Raw genomic sequence first — 17,046 nt, 5'->3', positions numbered from 1 at the left:
AGCGGCAGCGGCGGGTTGGCGATTATAGCTGGAGATTGCAGGCGCATTGATTGCTGCCAACGGTGCGGATGAGTTTCGGTGGACGTCGCGCGCGCGTGCCGTTGCGTATACGCAGCGTCGGCCGTCGCTGTTTCGGTGACATTGTGCGAGTGCACTTCCGCTGGGCCGCCAAACGCACTTTGCAGTTAATTTAAGCAAAACACACACATCCCTGGTGCGAAATTAAAACAAAAGCGGGCAGCCTTCGCGCATAATGTATATATTTTTCGGCAAAATATTATTGCACATGCATCTGCATCTGCTCTTGTCTCTTCGCCCTTGTGTTCTTTCCGCTTTCGTTGTCATTGCCGTCGCTTAATTTTTCGGTTTCATTTCTGTGATTATTTTGTGCAATTAATAAAATGTTGTCGCGCAAATGCATATAATATCTAGGCACATGAAACAAACAAATGCCAGCCGTCGCACGTTCGTTAAGTCTTACATGCCAAATGGCCAAAGGAGAAGTAGACGCGGAAAAAACACGCCTGGCGAAACGCAGTGAAAAATGCACAAACCCTAATCGCAATCGCCAGAGTTATTTGTTATGTGCCCAGTGCGAATGCGAAATGTAAATGCAAAATGCAGCAATCGAGAGCCCAAGGCTGGAGGGAGGAACACACATATAACCAGAATCCGGAATCGCCGCCGCCGCCGTGATAGCGATAACATAAATAAGAACTGCCAAGCGAATCACCGACGGCAGAGCCACTCATCAGGCCCGAGAACGCTGTCTGTAAGCCAAGTCCACAGCCGAGCACACACTTGTAATGCCAGAGCCCCGGGCACTGCAATCCAGGGGGTTGAAGGGCGGGGGAGGTAGATGCACATAAAGAAATATCATAGCGATGATGGTCCATTAGCCTCTTGACGGAAAACTCGCTTTGTGCCAACAAGAAACCTATCAAATCAAATAGTTGTCTTTAAGCCAAGTAAACCTGCTATATTCTGGTACTAACCTTTGATAACCCATCTTTATTATTATTATTTAGAAATGGTACTTAATGCAAATCGATTGGTGGGTAATCATCCGAAGCTTAGAACCAGAACCCCATTAAAAAGTGTTTTATTTTGTAATAACTATAAAGATAGTATAACAGCCCAGTAGGTCAAAAGATATTGTGGAAATCGTTTTGCTGATATTTTTATATAGTTGTGACTTGTGTGGTAACAATGAAATTCTATACCAATTCCCTGGTGAGGGACACCCACAACCTTACCCGTCACTAGGGAACTCAACACCCATCACATGAATTTCCCTGATCGATTGAAAAAATCCAGATGGTCGCTCCGTCCCTACCCCACATGGATTCAAGCGGCAAGGTCAGTCGGGAGTACTTATCGGAATGATAAGAATATACCGACAATCATAACGTTCAATCCGAATTTGTATTTTTAATGGCACATAAAAAGTTTCCCCAGAAATACATATTTTCTTAGTGTACTCCGAGCGGAAGTGTTGATATTGCCGCTGCTCAGTCGCAGTCGCGGTCGCAGCTCAGTCGCAATTCAGGCGGTATAGAAATTGTCATCTCATAACGACTTAAGCTGCTCGGCACGCAACATGACCGGGCTGAGCAGCATAGTCAGCATTTCTGCACCTCCCAGCATCCAGCTCACCCCGCTGGGCCCACCCACTTTCCACCCACTGCCAATGCCCCTGGGGTCACACACACGCACACCCAAAGCCACAACAAACGCATCCACAGTATCTTGGAGGGCGGCGAAGACGATGATGACAATGGGCGGATGATGATGGGAAAGTCGTTTCTTTAAAGATTGTGCCTCCCCCGCTCTCTGAATTGGTTCTGTGTGCACTGAGTGATTTTGTTTGCCAGCGCCGACTATTTATTTTCTATTTATTCGATTTGCATTTCCACTCGTCGGAGCCCAAAACTCCCCAGATTCCAAATGCAAATCCAGTTCCCTAAGCCATTTCGAACATCTTCTGTGTGCTTTGTTTGGCTGTTGACTTGGCTTTCAGGCTCTTGGCAGCTCTTCGACAGCGGCGCTCTTCGACGTCCATTTACCTAATGGTGAGTATCAGACTAAATAGTATTTGATATTAATTAACAATCTAGTATTTGCCCGATTCGAGTGTATACCATCTGGCGACATTTACCCCGTGGATCTGCCGAATGCCAGACAGAGCGGACCCAGTGTTTGCACAATAATCTCGCAATCAGCTTATACGTAAATCAATCTACAGCCTCCATAAATTAAATACAGTGCGCTCCCCTGATGGGCGACAGTTTAGCTGACGGGACTTTGTGTCAGAGCTCAGCGAGCGTTAAGACTTAAGCTGCTGATTGGGTGAGGCAATTTTCCGAGAGGGTTATTATCGTTCAATTGGATAAATAGGGGAGTGGAGTTATTAGCGGCACTGAAGGTGATACCATATCTCAAATTATAGTTTTAAAGCCAGCATATCAAAGTCTCCTAGTTGCATGCACTGTATATTAGCGACTTGAGTAATACTTAAAGGCAAATAAAATTATGCATCAGGCGAAATTAATGAAATCATCCGAGATCATTAAAATCTAATCTTAGGGCAGCTTGATAATAATATTGTGCTTGCTTATCAGGAACATTTTTTCTCAGAGGGTCAATGGAACCACAAATTATTGATTATAAAAAGTAATGTTAGCGTTGCAGGAAACTTTATAGCACCCAAGCGAAACTGCAATCACTGCGAATTAGGCCCCAAATTCGCGTTCCACTTCAATGGCCGAAAGCGGAAGTGCAACATGGCGGGCAAAGTGCGTCAGGCGCAGGCTTTAATGCGATTGTATTTTTGCTGGCGGCCCCGTTGCAAATGCAATTTAAATGAGATTACACTTTGGCGAGCGGCCACGCCTAGTTCTGCGGTGGGGGCGGACGTGGGTGGCTCATTAATTATGATACTTTGAGCTTCGAGTGGCGGGGCTGGCTTGCGGCATGTATCGGAAATACACGTTAAATCGGCAAATAACCGCAGGCCGATCGAATGTACACACAACCACCCCACGCGAATACTTAATGACACGGGCGATGACAAAGGGAGACGACAGGTGTTTAAAACTTTTCCCCAAAACGCAGCTCCTCGGGGAAAGCGTGGATGCTGTGCCGAGCTATGTCTTTGCCCGCCAGCGAATCCGGGGCGTTGTCGGCATTTTCTTGCTCAATCAACTTCAATCAAGCAGGAATTTTCAATGTAATTTGTGGTCTCAAAAGCGCTGCCACGCCGAAGATGTTCCCGTAGCTGTGTCAAAGGCAGCCATTGAGTGTGTAGAAAGGCAGAAAATTATCGACAAGGCCCACAGCATTTGGCATACACACACCTACGGATGGGCGGGGCAAGAAGAGTCCTACGCCTCGAATGGAATGTACCTAGTAGTCGGTCGGGCGGGGAAGTCGAGATTGGGACCTTGAGAACGGGCACTGATAGGAGGAGGCTTTCTGAAATACAAAGTCAGCGATGGAAGATGAAGTCAGAACATAAAATGAACAAAATGACCTCAACCTTTTTCGAAAATGATTTAATTTCCTAAGGAAATTGCCATAAACTGTTAATTTCTAACATTAAGGAGGAATGTAGTTTTGTCACAAAGTGATTGTTAATTTCAAGAAGAACTCTACTGATTAATAGAAAACATTGAGTTTAATCCCGCTTCAAGAATATATAATATAAACAATTTATTTTGAAGACATATGACTACTTATTGGCCACTACAACTCATTCTTTGGAGACTCCATTCGCTGGAATTTAACATATTTTGTAATATTTATTTCGGAAAATTTCATAAAACCCATATAGTCAAGGGCACTTCCAATAAGGGGTACCAAAGTTGGCGCCGTGGAACAAATGAAGCAGTGTGAAAATCTTGTGTTGGGACCGCTCTCCTTCCGCTTGATTTGATGGCCTCTGGGCGGCTTCTCGTTTTCCCAACTTTGAATTACAAGGGAACGAAAGGCGGCAGAAGGCCGAAACAAAGGCGGCCGAGGAAGGAAGGAAATGCCCGCCGTCTGTCCGCTTGATTAGAAAAGCTGCAAGCGATAAGAAGGCGCTGAAAGAGCTGCAAAAGTAGAAAAATAGCAAAAATAAAATAGAATTCTAATTGAATTTTATATACACAGATTCAGTTTCTCCCTTGGCCATTTTCCCTTTTTAATTCGCACTTGGACGGCGCTCAACTGGTCTGAAATGGCCTGCACTGCCCGCACTTGAGCTCCTTCCCCTGTCCTGCGAAGGATCCTGATTTATTGGCCTGCAGAGGCGAAGGAGCTGCGCTTTTGGGGCTCCGACTTGTCCAGCGTTTTTAATTGCCTGTCAGCCGTCGTCCGCTGTTCAGCATATCGAAAACAGAGTCTAGGAATTTCAAACACAGAGTGTGAAAACATGGAAAGCTTTTGGCTAGAAAACGTCCGAACTTGGCAGAGACAATTGTGGGTTTGCAAGCGCGATGCACTCAGCCATATAAGTATGTGGAATGGAAAATAAAACACCAGACTTGCAGACCGAAATCGGGAATGCTCTGCCCATCCAACTGCAAGCTGAGAATTTTAGAAAAAGCATTCTACCAACCACAAAGCAGATCTAAAACTATTTGTTTTCTCAGCTCGGAGTTGTCTTGCTTTTGGCCAAAATTAAATATCCTTCAGGGAGGGTGTAAAAATAAACAAATGTATTTATACTTGCGGTGAGGCCTGCACATTTTGAAGTGCTCGACACGAAGGCATCCGCCACAATCGAAGCCAAAACATCCCCCGCAAAACCGAGGGGCTGGAAAGTGGGAAAAACTTGACACAGTTTTCGTTGGCTCACCCAGAAAGAGGAAAAAGATACGAGACCAGACGAGACAAAACAAATCAAATATTTAAAGCCCATTGAAGCGCAAACTTTGACACATGCTGGCAGGGCGGGGAACTTTGATCGGAACGAAGATAGATGGCGACGGCCCTAGTCGCTGCGACTAACTAACATTATCTGATGACCACATTCAGATCCAGTTACCCACCTCCAGCTGCCGCTGTGGTTTCGGCCCAGTCAAGATAGCCCTTTGTTCTGCTCTTGGCCTCGGCTTTGTGGTTGCCCCAGCGCGACGCAATTAATGGCCCACTGCGGTGGCCACCGAGAGATCTGTCCCCGGATAGCATGGGACTGGATGGGATGGCTGGGATTACTGGATAGTCGGTTTCTGGGTGCTGCTGACAATATTTCACTCACGCTGTGTGCGCCTGCACTTGAGGGCTGAATTGTCTGCTTAATTTGGGCCAGAACTCGAACCCTTTTCATCGGGTGGGGACTCGGGAGGTGGCTGGCAGCTCTCGGCGGGAGATGATGGAAAAGGAAAATGGAAAATAGCCGAAAAAGTATGCAAATCAGGGGGACGGAAGAATAACACGACAGGCTCAACACCTGAGCACTTGAGCAGTAAATGCGCTTTGCTCCGGCATTCCTTTTGCCATTCCCCGGCCTGCCAATACAAAAATACACAAAAAATACAGACGAACGGGTGGCTGACTGCGGCCTAAAAGCCAAGTTGAATATGCTCTGGCAGAAAGGATTTGGATTTGGCAATGAAAAGCTAACAAAAAGGCGCACAAGTTGGCAAGTGAACTTTTCCGAAAACCAGCTTACCAAAGGCGGGGCGGGCTGGCTGGGATTTTGGGAAAACAGTGCGTATGCGTGATAGATTCTCAGCTGTCTGCCCCAATTGAGTAGGAAAAATAAAGCGAGAATGGGGAAGCTCACATAGAAAAAGTAAAGGATGAAGGGTAACCGGCTTAGCACACTCCGGCTCAGCCGGCTCCACAAGCGAAGTCAATTAGAGCAGTCCGACTGTGTCAAAGGTCCGGCTTAAAAAGTTAATTTCATAATTTATACAGTCTGCAGATTTCAATTTAAAACTCCGCAGTGGGCCGGGCCAAGTGAGTGCTATGCTAATGAAAGCGAAAGCAAGCAAATCGCCTGGCCTGGCGCAGGGAAACGAATTAAAAATTAAAGCCAAAGCTGCAGCTGCAGCAGGAGTCGCGGATGCAAATGAATGGAAATGGAAATAAAAAATGGAAATATAATATGGAAGTGATGGGAAAACAAGCAGGCGCTGTCTGCAAGCGAGGAAATCGCTCAAGTTTTAATTAGTTTGCCATGCAACCGCATTGCTTGGGCCCTGGAAATATTGTGTAATTTAAGACCTCGCCGTTTGCAAGGCTACAAAGTCTCGGAGTTCAAAAGGCCAAGTGGGAAGCTCCAGTCATCTTTCCAGCACTGGGCAAACGGGCGAACAAACTCATCAACGCGGAGGGTTGTACGTTTTTGTTTTATGACTGAAATCGCATCGGAAGATGGGGCACATTTGAATTGCACTAAATTCTTAATTGACTTTGCACAGTCGTCGAGTCAGCAGAGTCAGCCCAGTCAGCAGCATCTGCAGCAGCAATAACGAAATCAAATTAATTGAAAATTACGCATTCGCCATGTTTGCACTGTAATAATTTCCAATTGCAGTCGGCCGAGTGCCACATAACCACTCATCGTCAAGTGCCTGCCACCGTGCACTATGGAGCCGTGCGTATATATTCACACTTGATTGGCCGGCTTTGAATGCACTATAAATCGAAAGTATTTGCGCAAACACATTTGTGTTCCAGGAGGGGGCCCACTTCAGCCTATTTTCAATAGGTGTAGCCAAATAGTATATGCATAATTAATTCATGACCCAAATTATGGCGTGTATGCAGCTCCAAATGTGAAATATAAAACACATTCGAGGGGGCTTATTTTGAGCACCCTCTTTATGGATATGGTTTCTATAAATCTGGCACTGCACAAAAGTATACGTTTTGTATTTGTCTACTTATTTTGTTACTTGATTTTCAAAAGTAGAAATTAAAGGTAAAGTGAGCTAAATATATAGAGTAGGCATCTTGCCCTATATACGATTTCTACAAATCTTGCACCACAAAAATGCTTTCTTTTAATAATATAATTATTGTGATGTATCATTTCCAAAAATACAAAGTAAAAGTAAAGCGACTTTGTATGTATTTTATATAAAATGAGTTCTGAAAAAATTAGATAAACTACATTTAATTTGCTATAAACGATTTCTAAAAATCAGGCTTTATTTGAGTATATACATATATGTTATATATTTAGTAAGACAGTTAGATAATTTGTTTACTACAGATGCACTTACTTTCAAGAATATATATATATATATTTGCCAATAATCTGGCACTACTATTTTAGTACACTTTTATTTGAATTAACTTCTAAAACATTTATATAGTTATTTCACTGCCGTTTAGCTTGTTTCAATAATAGAAATAACTGCTAGAAAGAGCAAAAGTGTCCAGTATGTCTGGATGGCTCTACACCTATCCAATCAACGTCCGGTTCTGTCACACCCGCACTTGCAATGCCATTAACCCAGCGTTTAACATTCCCTTTATCCAGTTTCTTGGAACTTCTCTGGCTTCTCCGCCGCCAGTCGCCAGTCGCCAGTCGCCAGTCGTCAATCGTTCATTCATACCCTTACGCGTACGGCTAATCGTCTTTATTTGTTTCCATTAGGCTGCAATGGCAGCCACAATGCCTGTACACAAATCAATTTTTGTGTTTATTAGCGTTGTCCATGCCAAATGTCTCGCATATTAGACAAGAGGGCGAAAATAGCAGTGGCCAGATACTATAAACCCAGGTCCATATGCGACATAAGCGGAATTCGGCGAACAATATTTTAATATGCCTGACCAGCGGCGGACACAGATGAGCTTTATGGCCAATTATCTATTCTATGGGCCCCATTAACGGCCGAATCGAGTTTTCAATTGGAACGTGGGGCAGGGGACCGAGGCTGCTGGGGGCGGCGGGCTGCTTTGTTTGTTTACTGGGTGTGAAGTGTTTTGATTTGCTTGCCAGATTATAATAAAATTGGGCTCTCCGCTTTGCAACGCCGAGATTATTCGCCGGCACGACGACAGCTTAGTGGTGTTTATAGTGCTCATGGTGTTTATGGCGTGTGCCACCGCTCCCTGGAACGTGTGTCCGTCGCTTGTAATTGCGATTGCACTTGTTTGGGGCCTCTTTATGGTTTGATGACCAGCGCTTTACGACTACAACATATTACATTTAATTGGCGGAGGCCCCGCAGCCCGGCCGGGCGATTTATGGAGCCACATAAGTGAAAACGAAGTCCCCCGGGATGGCGGACAAATAGATTGGGAGTGTGTGTTGCTCCATAGCAAACATTAAATTAATTATTAATTTCTGCATGCCAGTTTATCGCCAGGTGCGAACCGCAAAACCTTTTTTCAACAGAGCGGCTTCATAAATATTAATGCATCACACTTGCCTTATCCGCACGTATCAGATTCGACATACTCTGGGAACAAAGAAATGCTAATTGCGGGATTTCTGCTGTGGCGAACCTCTGTGGGCCTGATAAAGCGCAGGCTCTGATCTCATTGGATGATATCACAGCAGTCCGCGAACCCTCTTTATAGGTAGTTCCTACCATTCGATACTTGCACAGGTCGTATGCGTTATATTGGCTTTGTCCAGCCTCTTTGTAGGGTTTGCCCCTGGCTCGGTGCTGAATGCGATGGCAGTTAAAACGTGATGGAATTTCCATTTAATCAATTAATTTCATTTCATTTACTGGCCCACATGAGTCAAATGCACATTTTCATGAAAAAACACACAAACTTTTATCCCACTCGCGGAGGCTGTCAAAAAGTTGGCTATTAAAATTAAACTCGTTCGCTTTTATTAGCAATAAAATAAGCGAGAGCAGAAAAAAGTGCTTCACGGAAATGGCAAGTGTGCGAGTGTTTGAGTTATGGCCTTTTATTGAATTGAATTAGCTCGAAGCGCCCGGGGCATCCATCACAGTTGATTGCCTTTACGATCCGCGGAGCACTAATCCGGCCACTTCAATGGTCGGTGCTACTCCAGCGGCTCTCATTCACGAATTCCGCGCCGCCGCTGACCCCGGGGTCAGCTTTGGACGACCACCTCGCTATTAATAAGTGCATTCGTAATGGTTAAGACTGCGGCTACGTGAGCGACGCCGAATGCGAGTGCCCCATGAGCACGTACTCTAAATTGAAATTCATATCATAGCTGCCTCTGTTTGTCTCAGTCATCGCGGTGGCTCTAGAGGGTCTACAATACGTCCATGTATATGTAAATGTCTATATTTCCAAATGTCTGGGTGCACTTGTATTGCCGCGCTGCACGAGTGTACTTAGAATATTTCTTTGTGCTCACTTCATAAACAATTATGCATTAAGTCGGTGGCGTTCCGGCATGTAAAGTGTGAATGAGTGCCGCTGGGTCCGGGCAAATATGAGGAACCTACAACACGCCGAGAAAAAATTAGATCAAACATAAACATCTCTCGGTAATCTTTATGGCATCGTATAAGGGCGGCTCATAGCTGATAATGTTTTCTCCTCTGTTGTCTTACGCAAAAGAAAGATTAAAGTAAATGAATTTAAGGTTTCCCTTCATAGAGGTGTGTACTAGTTGCTCCGAGAAATACATAGGTTCTTGCGAAAATGAATTTAATAAAAATATATTATAATGCACACATGATTAAGACACTACGTTTTTGTCTAAAGGCAACACCGGAAGCTAAAAGGCCTTTGAAAACAGAATTTTCAAAAATAGTTTTGAGTATTCGACGACTAGAAAACACATTTTCATGACGTTTATAGATGCACCTGGGAAGCAACCCCTTTTAAAAATAAAATATGGACTAAAGACACTTATGGAACATAAGGCACTTATAGTAGAAAGTGGCCTTTGAAACATTGTACAAAAATAATAATTGGGTAATTAAAGGTAATCTACTAGAAAACACATTTTGCATCGTTGCAACTGAGAAGCGACCTCTTTGAAACGTAAAACAAGATATTTAAGAGTCTTTTTTTATTATTTAAGGGGTGATCCGACTTTGTTGCCCCAGTTAACGACTTTTTTCGCAGTGCATTATTTCGTAATACACTCTAACCTCCAGGTGGTTTTCCAGCGGCTCCGCGTTCCACTCTTGGCACTCGATTGAGTGAGTCAACAAGGCCGTGCCCTGGCATCCATCGGCCGATTTCAATGATTTATTTTCATTCAATTTGAGAACACCAGAAACAAACTCTGGCCGCTGGCGTCGCTCGGTTTAAAAATACCCACTTACACTTATGTATGTGCACACATTTCGTTATTTTTATTTCGCTTAATTGTTGCTGGCCGCGCTGCTCTTGTTAAATGCTTTTATTTCGGACCGTTCAAGTTCACGGCCCCCGAGAGATGTGATATAGGTGGCTGTGCATTGGTATATAAAAAGCAGCTTCCTCAGTCGCCCGACTGCACTACTCTTTTCCGCCTCTGTTGCCATTGTTATTGCCCATTTGGCTGTTGTTGTTTTTCAATTAACAAAATTGTATTTCTATATGGGTCCCACGTCGCCGAACCAGCTGACGAAAACTAATTCCGCTCTGGCCGAATCATTGCGCCGTCTCGTTTTGGCCTAATGAAATGTTTTGGCCCGCTGCTAAATGACAATTGACGCCCAAATCGATGCTCAATCGATGTCCGCTGTCCGCAGGCCGGTGTCCGGTGTCCGGTGTCCGGACCCATCGCAGAGGAAAGTGCCCCCGCAGGCGCCTGACCTCCCAAAAATGGCTGCAAGTCGGGACCTGGGCTGTGGGGAGCTGTGCATTTGACTGGCGATTGCTCACCATTCACCGCTCCGACCTGTCCGCTCATGTAAATTTAATGCGAGTGGCCGAGTGGGTCAGATGCAATGAGCTCCGGCCCCCGGACACGGCTCAATTCACCGCCCACGTGCCAATTCAGAACGGCTGCTGCTCGCCGGCCACGGGCAGTGGGTGAAAGTGGCTGGGAATGGGACTGGGACTGGGACTGGGACTGGGACTGGGCATGGACTGCAATCAGGGTCTCGTCTGGGCCCCATCAGTCGAGCAATCAATTAAGCCGCTGCAAACAAGTCAACCCCGGCAACAAACATTCACGGCTGTCGGGGGGTGGGAGACCCCAGGCACCAGTCACCAGTCACCAGTCCAAGACCCCAGTCTGTCGCACATCGCAACCCCATCGTCACACACCCTCTGTCCAGATCTCGTCATGACGCTGGCGAACCTTTTGGCGGGCAGCGGTTTTTATGTCTCCGGTTCTAATTAGACTTAGTCGCAGGTATTCTGGCATTGAGCGTTGATTTATCTGAAATGCGCTTGGTTTTTGCTTGAATTCCCACAGAAAATTGACGGCAGAGCTGGTTGTAAATCACGGCGTTTGCTTCTTACACTTTTTCGAAGTACTGACTTTACCAACGGATAAAAGTGGAATCCATTAATTATATTTAGGGACCGAAATGATAGTTTTTTATTAGAAAAATACCTTCTATATAAATATGAACCATGAGTAGGTACATTTTATTTTTAGCAGAGTGGTTTGTTTTAGGCAATAATAACGAATTGCATTAAATATTTGAACTTTAAAATAATTGTTTTCAGCAGAAATAAATAAGTATAACACATATGTTTATCATAAAAGTATTATAAATATATTTGAATATATTTTGACAAAGAAGGCTAAAGTTTTTTCATAGAAAAATAACAGATTGCTTAATATAAGCCAAAACAATAAGTATTTAAAAATCGGTAAAAGTGGGCCATATATCTGAATAAAATCTTTCAACATTGTTTCCAATAAAAACGTTTTTTTCAACTTAGAGGATCTATAAGCAATTTGTTTACGTTTAAAGCCCCATAACGCATTTCAAACAAATTGAAGCGTTCCCATTAAAAGTTTTCGCACATTGAAACAACAAAAGCCCATGTTTTATTGAGTATCAAGATTTCCTAATTTAAGACCTGTCGCTGTTGATTTATGAACAAAGGCGCGCTGAAACGTTTGGCTCCCCATTTCGCGATTGAAATCTTCGCTGTAGGCCATTTATATTCTCCACTCTCGATATGGGTGATTTTCTCGCTGTGCAGAGAGCTCCATTGTACCAAACAAACCCCCCCATTGGCTGGCAATGAGTAATAGTTCTGCCAATTGTTTCTAGGGCAGTCAGCGTGGCTGGGAAATCATCTGAGCACCGCCGTGCAATTAGCATGCAAATCACGTAGCGCTCTCCGAGATGCTATGCAATTCGTATTAATAATTTTAATGCCGGAGCTGTTGGCTGTTGCAGTTTCCAGTTGCAGTTGATGGCGCTGGTGCCATTAACCAGAAGCCGATGCTGTCGAAGGGGCGTCCATCAAGGCCACTTTCATTCATTAGATGGGCTGGAAGCGCTTCGAATGACTTAACTGGTTTCATAAGCGAATGGCTACACAAATTGAATGTGGCTAATTACCGCAAAATGTTAGCCCTCAGCGAGTGAGAACGAAAATACATCGTTAAACTCAACAAAGGGAGGTGCTAATACTCAGCCCATTTGGAAAGAATTCACATGGGAGTTTGGAGTCAATGACAAATTATACAAATTATGGTTAAATTATACCCAATTATTATGGTATTGATAAAATGTTAAGGGATCAAAACTGAACCCTATTTTAAGGTTTTAGAACAACAGGTATATATTAAAATGGGGTAGAAGTATAATGGACTTAAAATAAAATGCATTCGAAATATTTTTAATCCAATGTATAGAACCCTATTATAAAATTTAAATCATTTATTTGAACTTAAGCTATTATAAAAACTTAAAAATAATTTCAGATTACAATATTAGATCCAAAGTATTAAATTAACTATATTAAACAGGTAAAGAACCTTTAAATGGAATTAAAAACATTTAATTTAAGCTACCCCTGAAAATAATAATATGTTAAAACGAGTTTGAAATAATTTTAGTGAAATGTATGGCTTCTTCAAAACATCTTAAATTTTCATTTAAATTAACTCTCTATTACAAAATTCCTTTTGTCTGAAGTATTTTAATATAATTCTAGAAGTGACAAAACCTTAAAGATGGTATAATAACAAAGTTAAAGCGGCATAGATAAGCTGCATCGTTTAATCAAGCTTTCTCCCGCGACAAGGTGAAGTCCTTAATTATTCCCAGGATTTGTCTGAGGTTGGCAGACGGTGCCTTCCCGGAAAATCCCCCTACTTTACGGGTGTTTAGCGAAGGGTTTACACAAATTCCGGGCTCTAACGAGCTGCGGCTCTTTTCTTATCAACCCTCGACACGAGAAACTCATTAAGATGCGACCCGCTTTAAAGCTCGGAGATGGATGCGAACGTAAATTTTCAAATTTGTCTAGCAGTAACAACTAATAAATGTTTGGCCCTGCCGGCTGACGCCCTGTGGGTGTCGAGGTGCCCCGCCACCCCTACCATGCCGCCCAACGACCTTCACAGACGACCCGCAAAACCCACAAGCAGCTGTGTGTGTGTCTCGGTAATCAAATTAAAGTTTCGTGTGACCGCATCCGACCCTCGTTGATGCTGCAATTAGTTTGATGGGCAAAGATTGCAGGAGCCATTGGCAAGTGGAAAATTGAAATTGAATTATGCCATGCTCGCGCTGGAAACTGATGTGCGAAATGAGTTAAACGAATGGCAGCATTAATTAGTTGCATTCCCCCGGTTCACGGACTAATGGAAAGTTAAATGCATTCCGCAGGGCTTAAAATAAGTGCCATTAGCACACCTCGCATCGATGGCATTTCCTGCATTTCGATCCCAGCATCCAAGGCTCTAAATCGGCTAATTGGTGCAAACAAGTCAAACCGCAGAGGTAAACAAAAATAATGCAAAAACTGCTACGCCTCCGGGTGGAAAGTAAACAATTTCCAGGGGGGAGCTGCAGTTTATGTTGGCCCGGCTGAAAGTCAACAGTTTCTGTGTCGGCAGAGACCAGAGCAAATAGGAGCCGGGTCAAAGGAGCTCCGTGGCTTGTGTTTCGGTGACAAGGTTGCAGATCCACCCGGAGCACCAGCACCACCTATGTTTACCCTCCTGCGCAAACAGTCGGATCAAGAGATTCCTCTAATCAGTGGTACGCACATGCTACATGTGTAAGCCGCAGAAGCCGAAAGATCAATAAATAAAACGTTCGCCAAAATGAGCCAAAAGTTGTATTTAAAGATAGCTAAAATTAAAGCCGCACATAAATTATGGCGGTGCCGACCCGCCGCTGCCCCGCCTGCGGGTGGCACCCGAATATGGGGACGCCAACTAATTTTTGCAATTACAAATTGAAAATATTATGTATGTCAACAGATAACCAACATGTGCAGGGTGCATTAAACGAAAATGAATAATTTAAACTGGCTGCGACTGTTTTGAAATGTGTCAGCTGGGGAAAAAGTACAGCGAGTGCACGAGTTTTATCATCGAACTCTGGAAAATTCACACTTTCCATATGGACTTTGCCATTAAATATGTATTTTCTATAGTATTTTCGTTTTCATTATTTTAACATTTATTTGGGCTGTTCATATATTTATTGCAGTTTTATTTCTTATTCGCTAAATAACTTTACAAGTCCACGAACATTTCCGCATGGGTAGTTCATCCATTTCCACCTACAGTTCCCAGACGACAGCTAATATACTCGAACATTTTACATTTGACTTGTGCTATTCGGCTGCCATTTAATTAGTGCCAGCATTTTTGGACGGTTGCAATTTGGCAGACGATTTTCACATTTCCCTTGATCGCATCAACTATTTTTTGACATTTTTGTCGGTCGACTGCCCGTCGGGCGCAACTGCGTGCGAAAATTGTGTCGCGCTGTCAGCATTCATCAGCTTGATATATTGTTTGTTGGTGTTTCGCTGTCCCGCAGCCTTTTCCTTAAATACACAGGGAAAATCTTGTTTTCCAATCGATTATAGTAGATTTATACCTAAGATATCGAACTTTATACTAGAGAATTTTCCATTTGATAGTAGGTTACTAAAGGCCCGAAGTTTTCTTTTTAGTAGCATTGATAATGAGGTTTCCAATTTAAGAATTTTAATGCCTATTCTTAGACCCACCAATACATAAGATTTTTTTCAAAATAAGCAGAGACAATTCTGACGTTCTCAGCTAAGTTGCAAATGTTTTTGAGAACTGAATAACATTTATTGAGTTCAAAATGTTCTCAATGTGTTGACTTGGTTTTTATGATCTAATTTTCCCCTGGGAACATCAATTTTGATACCAGACATTTTTCGGTCAAACATCTCGAAAACACTCTCAAAATAAATTTTACCTAATGTTTAAAAATTCTTTGAGTCAAAAATGTTCTTAATGAATCTAGTTTTCCTTTTAGAACATCAATTTAAGAACAAGACCTTTGTTGTCAAACCATCTCTAGAACACCTTGAATATAGATACTATCCTAAATTTAAAAATATGTAAGTTTAAAATGTTCTCAATGAGCTTGGATTAAGTTAAATATGATCTTAAAATCTAGTTTCCCTATAGAAACATTCATTTAAAATCCAGACATTTCTGGGTCAAATAATCTCGGGAACCCCGCAGAAAACGAAAATTACCCCAAGTTTCGTCGAGTACATTTCCTCTGCCCAGCCCCCAACGGGTACCTCTTTATTTGCAATATTCCCAGCATTCTAGCAGTGCTAGCAACTACATAAGTCGGCTATATAAGTTGGCAGCGTTATAATCACCTGCCGCTGCCGCACTTAACGCCATGAAGCAAAGCCAAGTTGAGTTGCGATGAGATGAGTTGAGTTGAAATGAGTTGCGGTGGGATGGTATGGGATGGGATCCAAATCCAAAGCGGAAAAGTCAGGAAGACAAAGCTGAAGGGGACTGCTCTTTATGTGCATTATCTGCGGATGGCTCGGCGCTTGTTTATTTTTATCCCCGACACCATCGTCGCGCCGCGAAAGTGGGTGCGAGTTAGAGGACCCTCTTGCTGGGCCGTTAACTTACTAAAATTTTGCCACAGCACCGCCCCATCATCTAAGGGGTTTTTCAACTTGAACCGAAAGCCGGGGGATGCCCTCATCTGGAAAGATTCCAGCCCATTCAGCGCACAGAGAAAAGTGTGTATAAATTTTATATTTGCATGCAAATGACACTCTCGACAAGCGACTTCCTGATTTGATTGCATTGCCCGCGGACCATAAAGTAAAAGCTGACCGAAAAGATGCGACACTGGCGACAATTAAGCTGAAAGCGTGGCCGAGGACCACAGTTGGACTTGGACGTTTTGGCCCGTAAAGTGTGGCCAAGGATATGGCCTGAAATTGATTTTGTTTGGTATCCGTTGAAACTGACTTTGGCCCCTCAGCTATGCGCTTTGCCAGCTTCGCTTGGCCTAACCGCAGTAATTTAATTTACGGGAATGCCTTTGCCTTTGCTCTTGCCTTAGAGGTCCTCATTCCGTTTTGCAAGCAGCTTAAGAGGCATTTTCATGGAAAGTAATTTAATGCCGAGTCAGGAAAAATCCTTTAAATTCAACTGAGGCCAGCCGCAAGCGTTCGCCAGCAATCTCAGGTGGCAACGGCATTCTAAAGGCCCCGCCTGAATGGCCGACTCGCAATTCAATGTAAGTACAGCGCTTTTCACTGCAAACCGAAAGCCCCATCTGCAGCCATCTCCGTCGCCCTGGTGGCCAAGTGGGCTGGTCGTCGCCCCTTGTTGTGCATAAATTGCAGGACTAACTGGAAAACCGTAAAATATGAACGCACGTGAAGGTATCTCGTCGCATCTCGGTGTGTATCTCGTCGGCCAGGTGTTGCTGCATTCAGAGTGTGGCCACCACCCCTGGCATCCCCTCCGAAGCCCTCCCCACCGCCACTTGCAGCACCCTTTTGTGTGCGACACGCCACGCCCGTGCTCTCGACAGCGTTTTATGCGCTGCTCCGCACCCACCTGCCGCGCCTGACTCACCTGGCCCCCTTTCACGCTTTTCACTGCACTCATCAAAATTGCATTGCCCAAAATGGGTTCTGCTAGGCCCTGGGAAAGCCCGAAAAGGGGCCCTTAGGGAGTGGATGCCAGGCTGATGAAAAAGTATCCTTTAGCATTTA

At 43.8% G+C, this 17,046-nt stretch overlaps 1 protein-coding gene across 1 annotated transcript in view; it reads left to right on the top strand.

The window, feature by feature from the left end:
* Positions 1 to 17,046, top strand: part of LOC108031689 (octopamine receptor beta-2R) — a 47,353-nt gene continuing 30,307 nt past the window's right edge. The window contains exon 1 of the mRNA XM_050888391.1: positions 1 to 2,072. The gene's annotated coding sequence lies outside the window, so the exon portion shown is untranslated. The remainder of the gene's footprint in view (positions 2,073 to 17,046) is intronic.

This window comes from Drosophila biarmipes, chromosome 3R (assembly GCF_025231255.1).
Source record: "Drosophila biarmipes strain raj3 chromosome 3R, RU_DBia_V1.1, whole genome shotgun sequence".
Lineage (NCBI taxonomy): Eukaryota > Metazoa > Arthropoda > Insecta > Diptera > Drosophilidae > Drosophila > Drosophila biarmipes.
Note: the sequence above shows the minus strand (reverse complement) of the source record. Positions and strands in the feature narration are given on the sequence as shown.